Consider the following 23,714-nt stretch of genomic DNA (forward strand, 5'->3'; position numbering starts at 1 on the left):
ACATATACACATACCATAGGAGTCATTTATTCCTTAGGTATTTATACAAGAGAAACAAAAGCATATATTAATAAGAAGTTTGTACATGGACATTCATAGCATTTTTATTTATAATAGATAAGAACCTAAAATAATCCAAATATCCATTGTGGGATGATTAGATAAACAAATTGGAATATCCATACATATTCAGCAGTTAAAAGGAATGTTTCATGTTACAACATGGATTGATCTCAAAATAATCAAGAGAAAAGAGCCAGAAAAAAAGTGCATTTCTGTGAAATACTTAAAAACACAAACTCATTTTTAATGACAGGAAAATGATGAGCCATATCTGGAGACAGGTTTGAGTATCAATGGACAAAAGTACTTACAAAGGGGCATGAGGCAACTTTTAAGATGATGAATGTATTCACTATCTTGTGATAATGGTTTTATAAATGTATATATGTGTTAAATATTATCAGATTATATGGTTTTAATGTATAATTTATTTTATGTCAGTTATATTTAAATAGACCTGTTAAAAAGAATCAAAGTATAATTGAGAACCACCTCAGATTTCTTGAGTCTCCAAAATAAATTGCATAGTTTTTGAAAAAAAATACTGAATAAATTATTTTAGTCTCCATTCTGGGCCAAAGACAGTGCCAGAAAATGATGTGTGTTCAGCAATTCTGTGAATTTGTCAAGTGTGTATTTTACTCTTAGAGGTATATGTGATCATCTCTGAAAGATGTATATGTGATCATCTCTGAAGAAACATGTATTGAGAATAATAAAATACATGTCCTAATTCTTCCAATAAAATATAATTAAAATATCACATCAGGTGATAGAAGATATTTTCAAATGGCTGAAACATTAAGACATCCAGTTCCCTGTTTTTTAAAAAAATTCATTTAATATTAGCTGAAAGAGTGAAATTAGAATGAAACAAGAAGATAAAAGAATTTTAAACCCTTCCCAGGTCAGGTATGCTCTAAATTCTTAGAAATTATCTTATTTTCCTTTACATTTTATATTGCATGCTTCGATAATAAAAGCCATTGATTTCGAGGGTGATGATAAAGGATATGATGTAATGGAGAAGTCCTGGACTAGGAGTTTGTCAATACAAACTATATTGGAGAGGTTATTTAAAAGTGTTTCTGAGTTTCATTTCTTCATCTATAAAATAAAATGGTCAATAACTACTGAAAGACTATGAATTTTCAGATGCAAATATCCAAATTATAAGTTGCTGTGCTTTCTAATCCTAAAATGAGCCTAGGCTCAGTAGTGTGTGTGTGTGTGTGTTTATTTTAGTTTGACCATAAAGATGGAGACTATAGTAGACACACACTCCAACCATCGGTAGTAAACTTGGAGCTACCATGCTTACTATAAACATTTTCTGCCTTTATTTAGTGTTGAAATTCTTCATATTTTATAGATGTGTTCTATATATAAAAATTAATGTTCTATATTTTTATTCATTATCAAAGTTGAATAATTTTTTATGAGAACAATAGCTCTTGTGTACTTAATGGTTCATAATCATTAGTACATTGTAAAAACACCTAAAGATTACAGAATCAGAGCATATTACTTTCATTTTCAAAATAATATTTCCTATATATTTTGCTTTCTGAAAAGACAATCATATTTTTAAAAAAGTAAACTGCTTTCAGTAGCTGAAGGATAATCTGTAGGTTTGTTCATCTTTACAAAGCTGAACCCATCAGAAAGCACTCAGCTCAGCATGGGACAGCATCAGCGTGCTGTGACCTGGATCGAGAATAATAGCATTTGAATAACTACCTCTGATTTGTTCAAAGTGATTTCTCAAACAAAGAGAATTTTGGAAATGACATGAGGCAGTTTTCTTTGTGTTGAACTCCAGTCTGAGGGATGTTAGTACTTAGGCTTATAGAGGATGTAGTTTATGGTCTTTTATTCCATCTTATATTATTTAATTTCTGGTTTATTGATTAAAACAATTAATATACTTTTCCAAACAATCTTTAATTAATACACAATTATTTTGATGTTTTAGAAATTTAAAACTACTCACTCTGCATTTTACGATGATAGGACTCCTTTATTTGGGAAATATGATTGAAAATATCCTAAGTGGCACTCAAGCAAGCATAAACACATTTTCAAGCCTCTTAGCTAAAGTATTCAGACATTCTGAATTATATGCTCTCTGTTCTTCATATTTACAAAACACTGTTATCAGGCATAATATTTCAAAGGCTTAGAGCTGATTTCTCAGTAGCTAGACAATGACCAGTTAAGAAGACAAGCCTTTCTTTGGAATGTGCAGAGCTTGAGCAACCTAGGTCTGTTGAGAATCCTTTCCTGCAAACATGTTGTGTCTACTTTTTGTGTGTCAGGTTTCTTTCAACTCAACATTATGCTCATGAGATTTATTCACATTATCTGTGGTTGTAACCTTTTGTTCTCATTGTTCGAGCATTCTTTTGCATGAGTGTATCATAATTTATTGACACATTTTCCTGTTAATGAATATTTGTTTAATTTTCAGGGTTTTTATTATTATTATTATATTATTATTATGTATCACGCAGCTATGAACTTTCTGGTACAGAGTTTTTTCGTGACACTATATATATATTTCAATTGAAGTTATGCCTAGGAGTGAAATCACTGGATTGGAGCATAATGCATGTACTAATAAGCTTAGATAAATACTTCCAAAATATTTTCCAAAGTGCCTGTATTGTTTATATCAGGACAAGCAGAGGATGAATCTTGCACAACCTTGCCAATATTTGATGTCATCAGTCATTCACTTTAGCCATTCTGGTAGGTGTAAATAAGTATTTTATTTTGGTTTTAACTGTATTTTGTAATGAAATTGGGCATCTTTTCATAGTTTACTGACCATTTGGGCATCATCATTTGGAAAGTGTTCATTCAAATTTTTTGCCAAATTTTCTATTAACTTTTTTCTTGTGACCTTTAGGACTTTTTTGTCTTTTTAAAGTAGTTATATTATTGCAAATACCTTCTCAGGCTGTGGGTTTTTTCTCTGACTCTCTGAATGATATTGTTAAAAAAATAAATTTTTAGAGGTGTCTGGGTGGCTCAGTTAGTTAAGCATCTGCCTTGGGCTCAGGATCTCAGGGTCCTGGGATTGAGCCTCGCAACTTGCTCCCTGCTCAGCAGGGAGTCTGTTTCTCCCTCTGCTCCGCTCCACCCCTTGCTCTTGCTCTCTCTCTTAAATAAATACAATCTTTTTAAAAAATAAAATAAAAAATAAAAATAAATATTTAGCTTTAATATGGTCCAATTTTTCAAAATTTTTTTATGGTTAGCATTTTTATATCTTACTTTAAGAAATTTTTGCTTAGTCCAAGGTCACAAAAATGTCCTATGTGTTTATCTGAAAGTTTTATTTATTGACCTTTTACTTTTAAATCTGCAAGCCATTAAGAATTGATTTTTGTGTTTGGTGGGAGATAGAGATCAAAGTTCATTTTTTTTCATGTCATTATCTTTTGAATCAGCATTATTTTTTGTAAAGATTATCCTTAATGGGGAGTAGCAATTATAATAAATAAGGTGACTGAATATATGCAATTGGATTCTGAACTTTTTATCTTGTTGCTTTGGTAAATTGGTCTATTCTTGTGCTAATGCCGTGTTGTATTATTTATATAGCTTTATAATTTCCCTTGATTCTTTTATGTTAGCCCTTCAGTTTTATCCTTCAGATTTTCATTCTGTTACATTACATATAGACAGTAATTTGGGGTCACTTGGCAACCTTATTATTTTGAGTTTGTATCTTCCTTCCATGAATAAGATTTATCAGTCTTTGTGTTTAACTCTTTACTTTCTCCCTTAAATTGTGTCTCCATACATCTTTTTTTAAAAGATTCATTTATTTATTTATTTTTAAATTTATGTTCTTGTGAACACTACTTAAATTTTATTTTTCTTGCAGGTATATATAGAAATTTGGTTATTTTTTTAATATAAGCTGAGCATGCTAAATTTACTTATTAATTCTAAAAGCTTGTAGATTATTTGGAATGGCTAGGAATAGAATTATGACATGTGCAAATAATGACAGCTCTATTTTACCTTTCTAATCCTTATATCATATCATTATTTCTTTACCTCACCAAACATGCTAGGACCTCTATTGAATAGAAGTAGCATTATCAGGCATCCTTATTTGGTCGATAATCTCTGAGAAAATGTTTAAAAATTTAATCATTGTATATATATTTGCTGCAGGGATTTTTCTAGATTATGAGATTAAGAAAATGCCCTTCTGTTTCTACTTTACTAAAGTTTTTTTTTTCTTTTTAACCCTATTAAATTTTATGAAAAGCTTTTTTTTAAAGAGATGTTTGTATAGTCTTTTTCTATTAATGTGGTTAATTATATTGATGTATTTCCAAATATTAAATCATTCTTGCATGTCTGAGTAAAACATTGTGGTGGATTATCGTTTTATATATTACCATATTTGATTTGCTAATATTCTGCTAAGTGTTTTTGTATCTATATTTTGAGAGATATTTATTTGTAATCTCTTCTTGTGTTTGAGGTCTTTGTAAGTGTTAGAATGAAGTTGCACTTAGCTCATAAAAGGAGATAAAGTGGTGTTGTTTTTTAAGGATTCTGTGGATGAATTTGTGCAAGACTGTCTTTATTTATTTCTCAAATGTTTGGAAGAAATTCACCTAAAGAAATTGACCTGTGAAGCCATTTAGACCTGTCATTCTTTTTTTTTTTTTCTTTTTTCTTCCCCAGTAGATTTAATTTCTCCAATAGATATTGCACTATTAAGATTTTATAATCCTTCTTACATCGGCTTTGGTAAATTTTATTCTTCAAAGAATTTGTCTTTTTTATGCAACCAGTTCATATTATTTTCGGAAAAGGCCAACTGGTTAATGATAAAAATAATTAACTTTGGAAATATATTAAAGTGGAGAATGCCTTTTTGAACTTAGGTGACAATTCAAATATTTTTTTATCATCAAGTTTACAAATAGATTTGTCCTCCAGAGCTAACATCAGTGGAAGGTGTGACCATATTGTCAGAATGCCTCTGGCCTGAAATGAAGTGTATTTATTCACTTTTGTTCCTCACTTTTTTGAAGGTTGTACTTCCTACTCCAATTACGATTAAATTATCTATCTCTTGTCACATTAACAGTCTAACATGAAGCAACTGAAAGTCAATCAGAATTTATTACAGTTTTGCATAATAGTTGAAAAGTACTATTGAATGGATATTTTAAAGTACCTTTAATGGATATTTAAAAGTATTGAATGGATATTTTAAAGATTCATTTGTTCATTTTAGAGAGAGAGAGAGCATGTGCGAGTAGGATGAAGGGCAGAGGAAGAGGGAGAGAGCAAATCCTCAAGCAGACTCTTACTGAACATGGAGCCATGCACAGGGCTCTATCCCAGGTCCCTTAAATCATGACTGGAGCCAAAATCAAGAGTTGGTAACCTAACTGACTGAGCCCGCCAAGCATCCCTGAAAGAATATTTTAAGCAGGAGAAGAAATTATACATCAAACAATTTTAAGATACTGAAAAATTCATGAAGGATGTTTTTAGGTTCAAATGGTAACTTTTCAGGATTAAAATGCAATTTGCCAAAACATATGTTTCTTTTTTGTTTGAATATCTTACTGATGAGGACGGCAGAGGGAGTGATGTTTATGACCTTTCTATGTCCTAATGGAAACATGAAGTATTACAATACATTCTATGAAATAGGAACTTAATGATTTTTAATAAAATACACATAAAAGTAAGCTATTACTATTCAAAATAATTGATAGTAACAATTGTTAGAAATCAGTAGTCTTGGGTTAAGAAAGTCAGAATTGAGATGAATAGTCTTTTATAATTAGATCACTTATTTCTATATTCTTTAATGATTTTGAGGTAATATGTATCTAGATGAAATGTTGTTGACCATGAATGACATGGATAGGTCAGGCATCAGAAAAATGGGAAAATAAAACAGTGCCAAGGGATCTCTATTAAAGCAATTTTTAAAAATAAATAATTTTTAAAATATTTCAAAGAAATAAATAAAATATTTTTATTTTATTATATGGAACAAGTTTGTAGAAAAATACCTTGAATATTGAAACATCTGCTTCCTAGAATATGGCCTCAGTAATTGTAATTTGCCAAAAAGAGTGGATATAAAAAATCAAAATCATAAATGTCAAACTACTAAAACGTAATACTTTTCAGTGTTCTAAGCAACTATTCTGTTAGCCTAAGAGCTAGTTATAAAAATATGGTAAAAAGTAATACCATTTACTAATTATATTAATGATTAATTACCAATTATTAATGTGTTAAATAATCATTAATATGTATGAATTTTTGTGAAATTTTTTAACTTATTCATGAGAGACACAGGGAGAGAGGCATTGACACAGGCAGAAGGAGAAGCGGACTCCCTCCAGGGAGCCTGATGTGGAGCTCCATACCAGGACCCCAGGATCACGACCTGAACCAAAGGCATGCTCAACCACCGAGGCACCCAGGTGCCCCAAAGTTTTGTGAATCTAAAAGAAAAAATGTAGAATATTTTAGAAAACTGGGCAAGGCACACATATGGCAATTGACTAGGGAATACAAGGAAAGTTAAGACGTGTCTACCTAACAAAGTACTGTGTAGCCATTTAAATGATGTAAACTTTTTACAAATTTAGAAAAAAAATCTCAAGATATTTTAAATGAAAAAGACATTCATTTGTGTGTATGCACATGTCTATGTGTAAATACACAAATTTATTATGTGCATACACATACATAAACCTACATACATGCACACATACACACACAGACCCTACCTATACAGTCTTTCTGAGGATTTCTGATTATTTCTTAAAGATAAATTTCTGGAATATAATTTTTGCATCAGATCTTAGATATATTTTAAATAATATAAAAAAATAAAAATAAATAATATTGATGTTTATGGCAAAATTACCCTTGGGAAGATTTTATCTATTAACTTATCAATTTATAGACATCATTTTGAAAAAAGAACACTAAAATATTAACACTGGTAGTCCTCTCTGAATGGATTGTAGATAATTTCATTTTTTTAAAATTCTTTATTATTAATCTATTAGGCCAAGGGCTTGGGATGCAGAGGAGTTCCTTTGGCTCAGGAGGCCTAAGGTGGACCGAGTGTGGATGGATGATGTCCCAGGTATAGACCACAGAGCTCCTGACTGTACATGTTCTACAACTCTTTGGCTGTAGTTGTAGTTACCTGCCATTCTCAGTTTGCCTCTATAATAAGCAAAAACAATGCAGAGATGCCTTTCAGACGTAGATTTAGAATATAAATAACCCCATCCATACTCACTGCTGTCATTCTAAGTATTTCAGCAGTACTTTAAAAAAGAAACTTAAATGAGACCCCTCCCCAGCACCTATATATTTACAAACAGTCCTTCATTGAAATTTACATATAATTCAGTCAATGTAATGAGGTCCCATGTCTGGCGCTTTACCTGTTTGAAGTAACTATTCTGTTAATGTAAGAGCTCACGTTAAAAATATGGTAGAAAGAGGAGCATTTAATGTTTCTGACTCACCTGGTTGGCTAAATGAAAGAGAAACCACTAGAAATCATAAAGGGTGATACCTGCAATTTTGGAACTTACATACACGTAATCTTGATCAATAGAGGTAGCAATTTTTTTAAAGCATGATAGGCTTGCACATTTCTGTAACATTGAATAATTGAGATGTTATGACATTATTAGTACCACTGAATTACCAATTACCTACTTAATTGCTCAATATATACCTCATACTGAAAGTGTGTTTCCACCTGCTTCGGTTTGATCTTTTCAAGTAGCTGAATGTCTTGCTGTGACATATCACTAAATGAGAATAGATAAAACTAGGAATGAGAAAGCTGGGTTTGAGGTAATTTGAGGGATTTTAAAACTCAAGGGGATCATAATAATCATGATTGATAACAAGAAAAAGAATGAAGTCATTTTTTGAAAATAGTTTTGTTGAGTGATTTTAGGGCAAAAAATGTATCTTGTAAATAACCTCAAAGTGCTAACATCATGGAGAAGAATTGGAGAACTTGGAAGTTTGCAAATGAAGATAAATAGCAATAATAAAGTCAGAGAGAATATAAAATCATGTTTTAAATTAATGACAAGATCTTGTTTGTTTTTCACAATGTAATAGAGAGGAATACAGAGGATCAAAGGGACCCTGATTAAAAATCTAAGTGCACAGCTTGTACTGGGGCAGGACACACATGAGGTCTCCAGGGAACCCCTGGTGTTCAGGACGTCAGAGCCCAAAGGGAATAAATAGATAAGGATCAACATTCATGGCTGTATTTCCCTCTACTCGAATTATATCGCCAAGGTCAAAAAAGCTGAGGGAGAAGCAGCAGCTGTACTTTGTGTGGCTAGATTTCAACAGCTAAATCAAAGCAAGAGGGTCGGACAAGTAATAAAATAGAATTTTTGATTGTGGTCGTATGAGGAGTAAACACGCATATCAGGAAACTGGGAAGCAAAGACATAAAATCTGGTTGTGAATGTGAGTTCCTGCATTAAAATCTCTGTGATCTTGAACAAACTTTTAACCTCTCTGAAACTCAGTTTCTCAATTTCTTCTATGTATCTCTGAAGGCTGTGTAAGCAAGGAATGAATTAATGCATGGCAAGCTTTTCTGAAGAGTATAAAACACTGCACAGTCCTTGCAGGCAACTTAACTTAGTGGCTCTTAGTCTTAGTTCTAGTTAGAGAATGAAAGGATTCAAAGCTAAGATCTGTCGCTTACTAGCCCTGTGACCCTGTGCCTTCTGGTCTTCTGGGTATAGTGTCCGTAACCTTCAAACAGGTATGTCAGTAGTGCCTATTTTCTCGGAAGTTCTGGTCATTGAGTAAAATAGCAAGCTGAAGCATCCAGGTCAGTGCCCAGAACATGGTAAGGATTCAAAAACTTCTGGCTACTGTTAAAAAATTTGTGAAGTTTTTCTTAGTTAGGTCATTGGAATGTTCCAAAAGTCCAGTAATTATAATAATAAGTATTAGAAATGATAACAGTGACTCTAGTCACTCAGTAAAATTGAATTGATTTCAGGAAATATCTTCTTTTTTTTTAACCTAATTGAATTTATTTTGGTATTTATCATCATAGCAAAATAAAAGAGAACCATGGTTTCTTAGTTATGTGCATAACAGTTCTATAAAAAAAAGGTGAAAGTCCTTTCTTAGTTCATATTATACTCTCATTTCTGTGTTGTTACCATCAAAAGAGGCTTTTGTATTAGCTTCGGGGAAGAGTCAACAAAAGGAAAAGTATGTTTTTATTGGCATCTGTTAATCTAATAGTCCTAGAAACAACTCAAAGGAAATTCAAAGAAATTTCTTTGTTCAAATTTACCAGGAAGTTTCCATAAATCCTTGTTCCTCTGACAAACAGATGGTGCTCAGAAAGCCTAGGTTGTAGTCAGGTCTGGGTGTGAATACTGGCTTAACCAGTTCCTGGCTTGGGATCTTGGGCAAGTTGTTAAACCTTTCTGAGCTTCAGTTTCCAAAGTCTTAGAAAGATTGAATAAAATAATGAATATAAAGTATTTAGTGTGATTGTTGCTATATTTTAAAATCCCTGCACAAAAATATTAATTTGAAAGTGGGCAGACGGGTTGGCTCAGCGGTTTAGCACCGCCTTCAGCCCAGGACCTGATCCTGGAGACCTGGGATCGAGTCCCATGTCAGGCTCCCTGTGTGGAGCCTGCTTCTCCCTCTGCCTGTGTCTCTGCCTCTGTGTGTGTGTGTGTGTGTGTGTGTGTGTGTGTCTCATGAATAGAAGGTATACACGCACATGTTCATAGCAGCAAAATCGACAACAGCCAAATTATGGAAAGAGCCCAAATGTCCATCTACTGATTAGTGGATAAAGAGGATATGGTATATCCAATGGAATATTATTCAGCTATAAAAAGAATGAAATCTTGCCAATTGCAACAACATGGATGGAGCTAGAGAATAGAATCCTAAGTGAAAAAAGTCAGAGAAAGACAAATACCATATGATTTCACTCATATGTGGAATTGAATAAATAAAACTTTCTTTTAGGAAGATGAACATAAGGGGGGGGGAAGAAAGGGAGGCAAACCATAAAGCAGACTCTTAAATATAGAGAACTAACTCAAGGTTACTGGAGAGGAGGGAGACAGAGGGATGGGTTTAAATGGACAATGGGTAACAAGGAGTGCACTTGTAGTGATGAGCACCAAGTGTTGTATGGAAGTAATACTAAATTCTACACATGAAACTAATATCACAATGTATGTCAGCTAACTAAAATTTAAATAAAAACTTGAGGGAAAAATGAAAATCTCTGCATGGTGAGAAGTAAAAACTGATAGTCATCATCAGTTACTATCCTGAATATTCCATTAGAAAATCCAAAACTGGGATCCCTGGGTGGCTCAGTGGTTTAGCCCCTGCCTTCAGCCCAGGGTGTGATCCTGGAGTCCCAGGATCGAGTCCCACATCAGGCTCCCTGCATGGAGCCTGCCTCTCCCTCTGCCTGTGTCTCTTCCTCTCTCTCTCTCTCTCTCTGTGTGTCTCTCATGAATAAATAAATAAAATATATAAAAACAAGAAAATCTGAAACTGACCATCTTAGAAGGTATCAGAGCACATTCCATCAACAGAGATGGCCCATTAATTCATGTTTCAATCTCTACATAAAATCTTCTGTAACCATGAAATGTGATGATTATAAATGGATTTGGCACTAAATGCTCACAACAATAATTTATTATAGATTTTATACAATAAAATTAGTTTGGAAGTCCTCTATGTTACCTTGGAAAGAATTCTGTCCATGAATAAAATGCTACTACATATTTATAATCACTCAATATCTTTCCTTTATCAGTTATGTGTAAAAAGAAAAAATCTTTAATGTCTAGGAAGTGAATACTAGTGAGGAAAGCAGGATGTCAACAATTGCCCCCTCTCTTACTTTTATATTTCTTTTTTACTTAGATCTGAGGAATAAATATAAAGTTATTTCATTACAATTTTAATGATGAAGCCATACATCAAAACTGCAGGACTTACTCTTTGTTCCTAAAATCTAGAAACCATGGACAAATGGAATAATAGAGTGGACTCTTGAGGTGCATGAAGAAAATATCTCAAGAATTTCATGTGTCCAATATTTTCAAATACAACTATTATAAAGCATAACATTTTCCTAATAAAATATAGCAGAAAATGATTAGTTATATGTGACCTTTGAAGGCTCATCATAGACTTATAGGTAATATTAGTAATAATTCACATGTATGGAGCACTCATTTAATGCCATGTACCATTATTTCAAGTCTTTTTTTAATCCTCACAACAATCTCAAAAAGTGGATTTTATTGTTTTTTTTTTTTCATTTTAAAATTGAAAAAAACTGAGGTATGAAGAAATTAAATAATTCACTCTAGGGATTACTTCATGGTGGCAGTGACGTGTTCAATACAGACAGTCTGGTTCCTGAGTGCACTTAGGCACTCAGCTACTCTCTCTCCAATATAAACACTGTGAAAGTCCTTTAGAAAGCTCTTGTCCTAGATAAGGTCCACGTGCTTGTTGATATGCAAAGTCTTGGACAAAGCCTTATTGTATTATAGATATTATGCTGTCAATCATTTACTAAAGACTGCTTGTCCCACATGACTCTAATTCATGCCTCAGCAAAGTTGCACATTATTATAGGTCAGCAGACCATCAGGCACTTGCACAATATTCACAACTGGTGGGATTATATTTGTGATTCGCAAGAGTCTTCCATACAGATAGTCATGAATTCATAGCTAGTTAGGATAACTATATTTTGGTGAAAGCGAGCTATTTGACCTGTTTTTAAAGAAAAAAAAAATCTTTTGAAATGTCAAAAATGCAATTCATCAACACTTTGTAGGTTTCTTTTTGTGTGTGTGAACTATAGATAAAGATATATAATTTTATGCCATTCTCCCCCTCCCCACACTCCATTTTTTTTCCTGCTCATACTTAGGGACCATGACAAACCTCTAGGACTTTATGGTCCAAACAGGGCCACTGAATTAATGGATAGGTGAGGCTTTTGAGGAGGACAGAGAAACAATGTTTGTATTTCTCTTCCTGTGTACTTTTTCCTTTAGGTCCTTTAGATCTGCATGGTAGAGCTTGAATGTTTTTTTCTCTTTGGAACATGCTACCCATATTATACTTTGATCAAGATTGGAATGTGACTCCTAGCCAAAGAAGGTGAAGTGTGGGCTACTCAGGACTTTCTCTTTCCTGAATATCAAAAGAGAAGGATAAGAGTAAGAAACCAAGGTGAACAGAAACCACAGTGAGGAAGAAGAATATAGAAAGATTTAAGGTAAAACTTCTTTCCAGAAATAAGTAGGTTCGAACCTGGAATCTTCTGTATCTTACTTACTAAATCTAATTCAATATAATTCATTAAATATTTATTGAGCTTTAATAGAGTAAAAAAGCAATATGCTTCTTGGAGGTGGCTGGAGTTTGCCTTGGTTTGGGGTAGATATTTCTGAATTTGGGTTCTCAGCCAAAGACCATAGCATAGGTGGATCCCTGGGTGGCTCAGCGGTTTGGCGCCTGTCTTTGGCCCAGGCTGTGATCCTGGAGTCCCTGGGATCGAGTCCCACATCAGGCTTCCTGCATGGAGCCTGCTTCTCCCTCTGTCTGTGTCTCTGCTTCTCTCTCTCTCTCTCTCTCTCTCATGAATAAATAAATAAAATCTTTAAAAAAAGACCATAGCATATATTCACTTATCTGTGGAAAACCTTGTGGAAAAATAGAATTATATTCTTTTTGGATTTTCAGGGTTCTTTCCCCCCTCTAGATTACAACTGTCTTTTTATTTCCTCCTTTTTATAAAAGTTCACATCCTAATTTTTTCTGATTGTTACATTCTTCTCCAAAGTTAAGGTGATATGATCGAGTTAAAAATGTATATGGTTCACCAGAACTGTCCCTTAATTTGTTTAGAAGATATATTTTGAAATGTGTTTGGATTGGGGAAATGAGAGGAAAAAGTCATGCTCAAGAGTAGTCAATACACTATAAAATAGTCCTAGACAGACTAGAAGAAGAATGCGATCCTGAAAAGTTTAGCTGAGGGAGTAGAGGTGGGCAGGAGGGCATTGAACAGAGAAGGCCAGGCACAAAGTGGGCAGGTCCTGAATAAAGGCTTGTTACGTGAATGAGGGACCTTGACTGTTTGCCAAAATCCACTAAATTAGTTAAGTTGAACAAGCCCATAAGATGCTTATTATGAGTATGTGTATATTTATAGGTGGGTGTATAAAATAACGAGACTGAATTTCTATTACAGTGAATTTTATTACATGAGATGAATCAGATAAAGCAAATTTGTGGATACAAGAGCCTCAGACAGAAGATTATAAGCATGTGAGAGTTAAGAGTGAGTCATTTCCAGTTACATTTACTTTGAAAAAGATTACTAATTTCCAGCAAAGGAGTGTGAAAAGAGTCCTTTCTTTACTACGTTGGAGTTAGCTTAAAGGTCTCTAGGAATTATTTCAAAAAATCTTATCAATACAAATTACATCCATTTTAATATTTCTAGAAAATTAAGCCATTTTCATAACACTGTGTAAAACATTATGTTGCAATATAATTGATTTGAAAAAATTATTTTCTTCCTTAAGTTTTACATTCAGGGAAGTTTTAATTACAAGAAATTAGCTTTGGAATTTGTGCAGAGCCTGTTACAGAAGACAAAGTTTGGATTTGATTAAGATTCTTAACAGGTTCTATAAGTAAACATCATATAATATGTACAAATAATGCCATGGAACTTCTGATATATTTAAAAACATGGTGGGATACTTTCCACAATGCAGTCTTTCCTGCTTTGAGTTTCGTTGTGTAAATTTTAGTAACTACTCTAGTAGGTAGAGCATGAAGAGTGATTAAGCAAATGACTCGATCAAATAATTGCAGATTATGATACAGTTTATCAGGAGAGAGTGACAGTAGTAGTGGTGATTCACTTAAACTTAGTAGCGAGGAAAGAATGCTAAGCATTTTAATCAGAGAAAGCATTAGAGCAAAGACCCTCAGTTTGGTCTTTTTGAAAGAGAAGTGGGGTCATGTGAACAGAAAACAATGAGAAAGCTATTTGATGGACTAGTGAAACAACTAACATAACACATTGTAGACCCTGGTAATTAGGATTGTTTCCTAAACTTAGTAGGAAATCACTGAACGGTATTAAGCAGAGAGAAACATATTAAAATTTCTGTGTGTGTGTGTGTGTGTGTGTGTGTGTGTGTATGGTCTTTAAATACTACATGCTTTTTCTGGAAGAATGGAGAATATAAGATTTTTTTTTAATTAGGAAAAACAGTGCATTAATAATTTGTTTTGTGATATATATCCTAAATTCTTCCTACATACATTATTTTATATGACTCCACAAGTTTATTACAAGTTACACATACATCAGAGATATGAGTTCTAATCCACAGATAAGGAAGCTAAGTCAGAGAACCAAGTGAATGATCCGCGGTCACTTGTTGAAAGAAGACTAAAGTTTATAAATTCTGATTATCTATTATACCAAACTGTTCACTCTCATACTCACTATGTGCCCTTTGATCCATTCTATGTGGGATATTATATAAGACTGAATGTTATTGAATACTTCTTTATTAGTTCTTTAAAATGCTTCAAAAGAACTAAATTCTTTAGTCTTTGCTTGGTTAAGTATCAGTATTGCTTGGGTTTTGAAATCTCCATAAATTAAATTGAAATGGTTATCATTTAAACTTATAATCAATTCTAATAGAATAGAAAGGTGGATTACTAACTAAATATACAAATATCATGCATTGAAACAAATTACTCATACATTTAAATCTTATATTTTGTATCTGATTATTTAAGTAAAAATAAACCTAAGTGAAGTTTACTTTTCTACTATTATGAAATGTTAAATAAAAAATGAATGAGTAAATAAATAATGTTAAGGAGGGGGAAATATTTGGGGCAAAATAGAATATAAAAATAAGTGGAGGAGAAAAAAGGATATAAACTAAAAGGGACAAAGATGGAAAAGAAAATGACAGACATTTTTCTAAAAGAACTCTTGATCCTTTCCTAAGAAAGGGAGGTAGCGTGGCTAGTTTTTGGTATGACCACTGATTTCTTCCTATTGCTTTAATCATGACCTCTAATTCAACTTTCAAGAAGTTAAACATAACAATGTCCATTCACTCTATAGGTGCCTTGTTCTTCTGTAGGCCAGGTTGTAGAATGAGAACATGTGACCATATCAACTGAAATACCAAAACATGGTATGGGCTTAGGAGTTAGGGGGAAAAGAAGACAGACTGGTACATCCATGACCTTCTCACTGACCTTTATCCACTCTGGCCAATGTTCTTAAACACCCTTCTCTCCCTGCCTCTGTCCCCAGCAGCATAAAGGGACTTGAAATCATTCATAATGACTTCCAAGCCCTCTTTTTCAAATGATACTGGTATTATAGGAGCAAATTTTATAAATAAGTGAGGTGATGTTTCAATCATTGGGCTGCACATCTGACTCTCCACTGCCATGGTCAGAAAGTTCCTGACAGTGTTGATTACTGGAGAGTTAGAAGATAGAAAAAAAATATAAACAGTGTTCTAGCTTATTATAACATTTGCTTTCAAACATAAGCCATACCAAATATGGTTCCTTGGCTGGATGTAGAATGGAATGCATTTTGAAAACACCTATTTGGCGTGTTTCAACAAAATATGTGCCAAAAAACCAAAAATCTTGTAAACATCTGTGGTTTCAGAGACATTTTGTACTTTCACGCAGTATAATCACTCAAAAAATCACTAAATAGAAGCTTTCTTCTTGGATAAAAACCTTTCCTTTTTTGAAAATAAAGAAAATTGTGCCAATTTATACTTGACAGTGAAATTTTTCAAGGTCATTATAAAGGCAAGTAAAAATGAACATTTTATTTTTAAAATTTTTCTTTTAATCTAAAACATTATTGTTTGTCCAAAGAACTCTCTTGGAAATGCTTCTTTTTTTTTTTTTTCTTGGAAATGCTTCTTATGGTAAACATTATTTGAGAGTTATCAGCTATAGCTGCAGAACACCGTGAATTACAATAGCTTATACTTTCCTTTTTATGTTTTTTTGACTGATATTTTGCCCTAAAAAGTAAATTTTTAATTCCTTTACTGATAGCTTATGGAAAAATAACAAGGCATTTGTATGAAGAATATATTGGTCTTCATATCACTTACATATTTTGATGAACTGAGTAGTGAACATTAGAAAATAATACTGATGTCTGTAAGACCATACTTTCAATGAAAAAACACAGCCATGTACCTATTGTTTTATTGGCATAATCCAGGTATATTGTTCTATGGAGGTGTTATGGGACTATTAAGAATAAAAAGTCTTCATTAGATACCTAAGCATGTGACAAGGACTGCTTTGCATCCTCAACTTATGCATCTCCAGAGCCTTATGAGCAACTATCACATTGTAATTAGCAGTGACTGTTGGTGGAATGGGCAAATGAATGATCTAAACATTTGGGAGTAATGAAGCCATGAGCTTGGATATCCTTGCTGCATGTGGATCTGGTTGACCGTACATAAGAAGAGATTGAAAGATGATGTTATACAATTGCTCTAGTATTCATAATATTAATGTAGCGAAGGAGGTTTTTAAAACATCAAATTTATCTCAATTGAATAATATACCATTATGTTCATAATCAGGAATGTAACAAGTATTGTTTAACAAGCATATATTACATTAGGAATTTTACCAAGTGAGTCACATAATCTGCCTAACAAGTATTCAATTTTAAATATGATGAACTTCAAATCTCAGAAAGCTTAAATAATTTGCCTAAGGATTACAACTAACAAAAATCTAAATCAGGAATCTGAACTAAGTTTGGTTTACTTTTAAAGTCTATAGGACTTCTGTCTACGCAGCTACTTCTCCTAGGAAGATGAATAGAATATTATGTATCACTTTAAGTGCCACAAAAAAAACCACCAATAGCCAATTACTAAAGCCAGGCCATGTATCAGTGCATAGCAAGGAAGCATTATATAGAGTTAATCAATTAAATCTCCGTGTTTTCCCCAGAAACTGTCACTAGACTCCTACACTTGGATAATATATCGCCCCTTAAACAGAATAGTGATTACAAAAGGTATGTGTCCTTTGAGAAGATAATGGGAGATTAGGCACCAAAGTGAAATCAAGCTTCAGAGCAGTAAAAACAAATAATGACCTATTTAGAATTGTGATATTCATCCAACTTTGTCAGCTCCTTGCAAAAACTGGCCTTGGCATTAAGACAGTTATCGCAGGAGTAGCTATGACTCATCCCATGCCTTTGGCACCATTCACCCTCTCTCACACCCTGCTCAGAATTCCATGGAGTGCTAACGGGTAATTTCAGGGTAACAGAAAAGATAGAGGACTACTTCCTGATACAAAGAACCATTGGCTATTTTTGAATTTTAAATATTGTGGAATTGATTGATTTATTTTAGAAAAATTATTTGAAAATCCATAAAAAGAAAAGATCACACATATTTTTTTTCCACTTATTGGTGGCCAATTTAAAAATACAAAATTTGTTTTTACACAAAAGGCCATTTAAGTTGATCTGGAAAAGAAATCAAATGTTGGTTCTCAAAACAAAGCTTTTGGTGGCCTTTGAAATCAAATTCAAGAATAACCTTCTAATATATAAGTATGTAAGATAGTGATAACAGAACCTGAACATAGACACTCAATAAATATAGATGAGATGTTACTATTCTTGGCATTTTAAATCTATAAATCACATGAATTGTGGTTAACTAGTAGTTGATTCTATTATTAATTAAATTCATTATTCCAAAATAAATAAATTAATTATTTCAAAATAATATACTTACTTTTGCTATTATACAATATGCTATATTAATGAATATTATAATTTTTAAAACTGTAGACAAGCTTTATGAGTATTTCATATTAAACTGGTTAGTCACTATAAATTCTTCAAATAGAGTAACTTCGGGATCAATAGAAACAAAACATTTAAAACTTGATTTTATCCTAAAGCTGTCTTTTTCCTAGAAATCTAATGTTTCTTCTATTGTTTTGATAATTCATTTTCAAGTCATCTATTTTTATTTTTTCAAAAGATTTTATTTATTTGAGAGAGAGCGAGCGTGTGCACAAGCAGGGGGAGAGGCAAAGGGAGAGGGACTCCCCGCTGAGCAGGGAGTCATATGTGAGGCTTGATCCTAGGATACTGAGATTATGATCAGAGTTCAAGGCAGATGCTTAAACTGACTGAACCACCCAGGTGCCCCCTTTTCAAGTCATTTGAAGGACCTGTCTTAATCCATAATGCACATTAAGTAATCTAATTTTCTGAATCAACTCAAGTGCCAGAAAGTGTCAAATATGAATTATTTTGGATCACATTGTCACCAGTGTAAACACCTCACATATTTATAGGATCATATAAATCCTGATTTGTTTGAGTCTTCAAAAATTGATTTAAATGATTTGGCATTACTTTTAAAATCATCACTGAAACTTTTGTTCCCATGGTAAGATTTTACAAAGATTGGTGCACATACAGTGAATTTTTAAAAAACAATTAGTAGATACATTAAGCTAATTTTGTGATCATCTGCATTTTTCTTTTCTAAATATTTTATTCATTTATTCATGAGAGACAAAGAGAGAGAGAGAGAGAGGTAGAGAGAGAGAGAGGCAGAGACACAGGCAGAGGGAGAAGCAGGCTCCATGCAGGGAGCCTGACGTGGGAGTCGATCTTGGGTCTCCAGGATCACGCCCTGGGCTGAAGGCGGCGCTAAACTGCTGAGCCACCCAGACTGCCGTGCATTTTTCAATAATTTATACAAAATGAAATAACATACTTTTGAGAATCTTTTTCATAAAAGTGTCTTAGTGGGGTGATAGTATAAAGATAATTTCTACCAGACTAGGGATATAGCTAAACAAAAATAAACTGCAGTGAAAGAGAATCCTTCTACTTAGAAATCTGTGCAAGTCATGTATATGACTTTAACTCAATTTTTCTTTGATATTTAAAGGTTTTAAATCATTTCTAGCTCAAAGGATTTCTGTTTTGTACAAAACTTTCCCCTTAAGTGATGTTGCCAGAACCTGCCATCAATGGCCTATTAATGAACTGTGAGTTGTCACAGCAGATCTGAGAGAGGGCATGCTGATGGCTGGTGCCAGAGATGAGTCTTGCTTGTGTGGGATTTCTTTCACCCCATCTTCTTCCTTTCAGTAATGATTCATAGATAGTAAGTTCCAGCCTTGATGCCAAATTTAGCAACCTCTAAGGATAATCCCATGAGTAGAATGATTTTTTTTTTTTTTCATGCTCAGGATTGAGTGATGGAGATGGACCCTTGAAGAGTCCGAATTGGCATAGATTCAGTTTGGGATTTAGAGAAACTTCCTTTGTTCCGGGGAAATGGTATTTTTTTTAAGCTTTCCATTAGGCCCATGGAACTTAGAGTTTTGGTGGATATAAAGTTATCATTAAAGAGCAGTTCTTTAAATATTCTGCGTCATGTGTAAGTTTTGGGGATGAAGGAATGTGGTAGGAGTTGAAAAATTAAAAAAGGCCTCACCAACAAAGTCAGTGTCTCTGAGGAAGGATGAACCAGGCTCTTTCATTCAAAGAGCTGTTGACCAGATACTGCTCTTTTAGGGAAAGTAGGGGTACCCAGACCAGGGGTGTGTATTCTCCCTCATTTATTAAAATGTCCACTTTAATTATTAAAACACCTACTTTATTGATAAAGCTGCATGCATGTAGTGTGATATATAATCATATAGAAAGCTTGCAGGATGAGTGTTATCCTGTTTTATAGATGAATTTAAATAATTTTTCCCTGGAGGCATAGTAGTGGAGTAGATACTCAGACCCAAGTTTGCCTAACTTCAAGTGCATCTTTTTGCTACCATATTATGTCCAATGAGAGATCAGCTACTGAATCTTGACTGCTTAATTCTAATGCTTACCTTTGTCACGTTACCTTTTCTTCTCTTAGATGTAAAATAATATGGATCAGTGCTGTCTTAGGCTTCTTCATGTCTCCTTAGCACTTGTCACAGTGTCCCTTACCACATAGTGATTCATGGCCAGAATGAATTAAAGATTTCAGCAGTTCTTCAGAAAAACAGATTATTTTCTTTTTTCTTTTAAGTTGTATTTATTTAAGAGAGATGAGTGCATGGGGTGGGGAAGGAGAAGGAGAGGGAGAGAATCCCCAGCAGAATCTGCTCTGAGTGTGGAGTCTGATGTGGGGCTCAAACTCACAACCCTGAGATCATGACCTGAGCCGAAAGAGGGAGTTGGATGCTTAACTGACTGCATCCCCTGGGGGACCCAGAAAAACAGCTTTCCTAAATGACTTGTTTGTTTATATCACTTTAGTTTTATGCTTAGCAAGATTTGGTATTTTGGAGGCTGAGATAAAGCCTTACTTTACAAAATTTCAAAAGCTGAGAAAAGATAAGAATCTAGGGGATCCCTGGGTGGCTCAGCGGTTTAGTGCCTGCCTTTGGCCCAGGGCACGATCCTGGAGACCCAGGATCGAATCCCGCGTCGGGCTCCCGGTGCATAGAGCCTGTTTCTCCCTCTGCCTGTGTCTCTGCCTCTCTCTCTCCTCTCTCTCTCTCTGTGACTATCATAAATAAATAAAAAAGATTAAAAAAAAAGATAAGAATCTAGTTTTAATTTAAGCTACATGACGGGGATCCCTGGGTGGCGCAGCGGTTTGGCGCCTGCCTTTGGCCCAGGGCGCGATCCTGGAGACCCGGGATCGAATCCCACAGTCGGGCTCCCGGTGCATGGAGCCTGCTTCTCCCTCTGCCTGTGTCTCTGCCTCTCTCTCTCTCTCTCTCTCTGTATGACTATCATAAATAAAAAAATTAAAAAAAAAAAAGCTACATGACAAGAATTAGGTTTCTTTGTTCCTTTTTTGCCTTTTCCCCATCCTGATTCATAGACCATATGCTGCTATCAACAGTCACTAGCATTGCTTCAAGACTTTGTTTGGATGCCCTGGAATTGAGGAAACTGTTCCATCCTACCTACATGTAAGAAATCACACCTAGCAAAGATAGCTTAGAGGTACGACAATGACAGCCATCATGCATTTGTTGACTTGTGTTTTGTTTTGCTTTTTGTTGGATGCTTTGGGTACATCCTCGAAACAAAGTTCCTTCCACGGTGCACAAAAAGAAATCAACATTGCATCAAAATCATTGGACTTCATTCTAACATCTTGCAGTTAGTAACTGGTACTCTTTATTCTTCAGAGACCACTGGGTGTTTTGGAAGGTGGCTTTTGATATGTGTATAGCCACAAATGAAATAAAAACAGTGTTTTTGCAGCTGCTGACAGTTATAGCAGCTCTGCTCTGGGAGTAAAGCTGTAAAAGAAAAGTAAAACGAAGAGACTTCCTTTAGTTTAGCACTATTATATGGTAACCATATTTGATATTAATGCTTTTCTTTCCCAAGTTGTGAATTTCACGTGATGATTAAATTTTGCTCCATTCAGTCAGCAGAAAAGCATTCTTTTAATCTGGAAAATGTTTAGTGTAAAACTGCTAATATTTTCCTGTATGATTTTCAAACTATCTAAATATGGGCTTGTGCATAGAAATCACTCCTCTGCACATGTATAAATAAAGGCTCTTTGCTGTATTTATTTCTTGATGCTGGCTATTACGAGTTATAAATGAGACTTTAAACCATGTTGATTCGTCTGCAGATTTCTCATCAGAACTCAAATCAGTTGTTTTCCTGTTCCATTTCCTTAATTATTGATGCTGTCAGTAGAGCAGGAATTGCACATCTATCATAATGGTGCGGAAAGGAGAGAGAAACAGTTGGGGAGGAGGAGGAGCAGGAAAATGTGTGGGGGAAGGGAGGTGGGGAAAAGAAAGAGGAGGGCAAGAACAGAAGGAAGAGGGGGGAAGATGAGAAAAAAACGTTGGAGGAAGAGGAAGATAAAGAAGAGCATAAGAAACACCAAAGTGTTTCTCCTGTACTTGAAAGACATTGTTAGCTCATTAGATGAGATGGTGAAAAAACAAAAATGAAACCAAAAAAGACACTGAAAAGAAGGAGAAGGTGGGTGGTACTCAAATTCAACACACACAAATGTACTTGAGCCCAAAGTGAGATGAAATAATAATAGCAGATAAATAAACTTTCTATAATAATTTGAGGAATGGACTTATTTTATAAAATATTTTTTATTTGTTTATTCACTCATTCACTCAGTCATTCATTTGAGAGACAAGGGGGGTGCAAAGGGAAAAGGAGAGAATCTCAAACAAACTTGCACTGAGTGCAGAGGCTGGATATATATATATATATATATATATATTTATTTATTTTTTTTAAATGATAGCTGGTATTTGAGAAAGAATTCATATATAGAGAACTGGCTTTGTTAGTTTTGTTTAAAAAATAATCAAATTTCACTCTTAGTTTTGGTAGCAATATTTCTAAATGTTATATTTTAAACTGCAAAAAGATTAAACAGATACATCATAAGACTAGAGATATAGCACATTTTCCAGTAGGGCCATAGTGATTTAACATGTTACCTTAGTGTTAATATAAATTACAGACTTGTATCACATATTAAGGAAAGCTCACTTACTTAATACTTTTTTTTAAAGGGACTTCAAGAAAAGTTTTAACTAACACAGATAAACACCCACAAAAACACACCAAACTCAAATGTTGATAAATTAGATAATATAGCTTTTATTTTCCTTTTCCTTCTTTTTTTTTCTCATTTTGGTTTCTAAGTTTATACATGTAACTCATCTCTCAAACACCTGTGCATATAAATAGCTATACATACTTTTTAACTTCATGAATATATGATTCCTTGAATGTTCCAATTCAGCTCTTCATCTGTACTCTCTTCGTCGGCAACACTTACAAAATTCAAAGAAAAATCTTGAGCACTGCCTTGAAAGGAAAAAAATTTGACTTGTGCTAAACCTCATTTTAATCTTGACAACCTAATTGAACTACATGAAAGTGAGAACAAAATGAGCAGCACTTCTGTGTGCTTTTATTAGATTGAAGCTTTAAAGAACTTGTTTGCCCTTGTTAACCTTTTCACATCTGAACTCTTTTTCACCTGTAAACCTTCAAAAATTGAATTGGTCAGTGAATTCTGTTAAGATTTAGCTAATGTTCAGCCTGATAGAATTGGGTTGTTTTAACTCTTTATTTTGAGAATTGTAATGATCATGTACCTCTTCATTTTACATTTCCCTTCTTTCATAGAAAACACTTTAAACCATTAGCACGTAAATTTATAGTTATCTATGGTAGGTGGATAGACTTTGACAGGTTAGATTTTTAATCTTATTAATATGAAGGTATTGAAGACTTCATGATCACAGTCTCTTTCATCAAAACTGTGTGTTGCAGGTGCTTGTCTGAAGTGCGGTGGCTAGAGAGTGCTGAGCTCAGAGGCCCATGGCAAGATGCTGACACATCGTTCAGACAGGATCCAGGGATTCTGAGTCTGACCTTGAGATCCATACATCTAGAATCT

General features: G+C 33.9%; 1 long non-coding RNA gene across 2 annotated transcripts in view; it reads left to right on the forward strand.

Moving 5' to 3' along the window:
• The first annotated feature begins 11,935 nt into the window (after window positions 1-11,935).
• LOC119866733 overlaps window positions 11,936-23,714 on the forward strand; it is a 143,127-nt gene continuing 131,348 nt past the window's right edge. For both annotated transcript variants that reach the window (XR_005369180.1, XR_005369181.1), the window contains exon 1: window positions 11,936-12,430. This is a non-coding gene — a long non-coding RNA (uncharacterized LOC119866733). The remainder of the gene's footprint in view (window positions 12,431-23,714) is intronic.

The sequence above is a fragment of the Canis lupus genome, chromosome 14 (genome assembly GCF_011100685.1).
Source record: "Canis lupus familiaris isolate Mischka breed German Shepherd chromosome 14, alternate assembly UU_Cfam_GSD_1.0, whole genome shotgun sequence".
Lineage (NCBI taxonomy): Eukaryota > Metazoa > Chordata > Mammalia > Carnivora > Canidae > Canis > Canis lupus.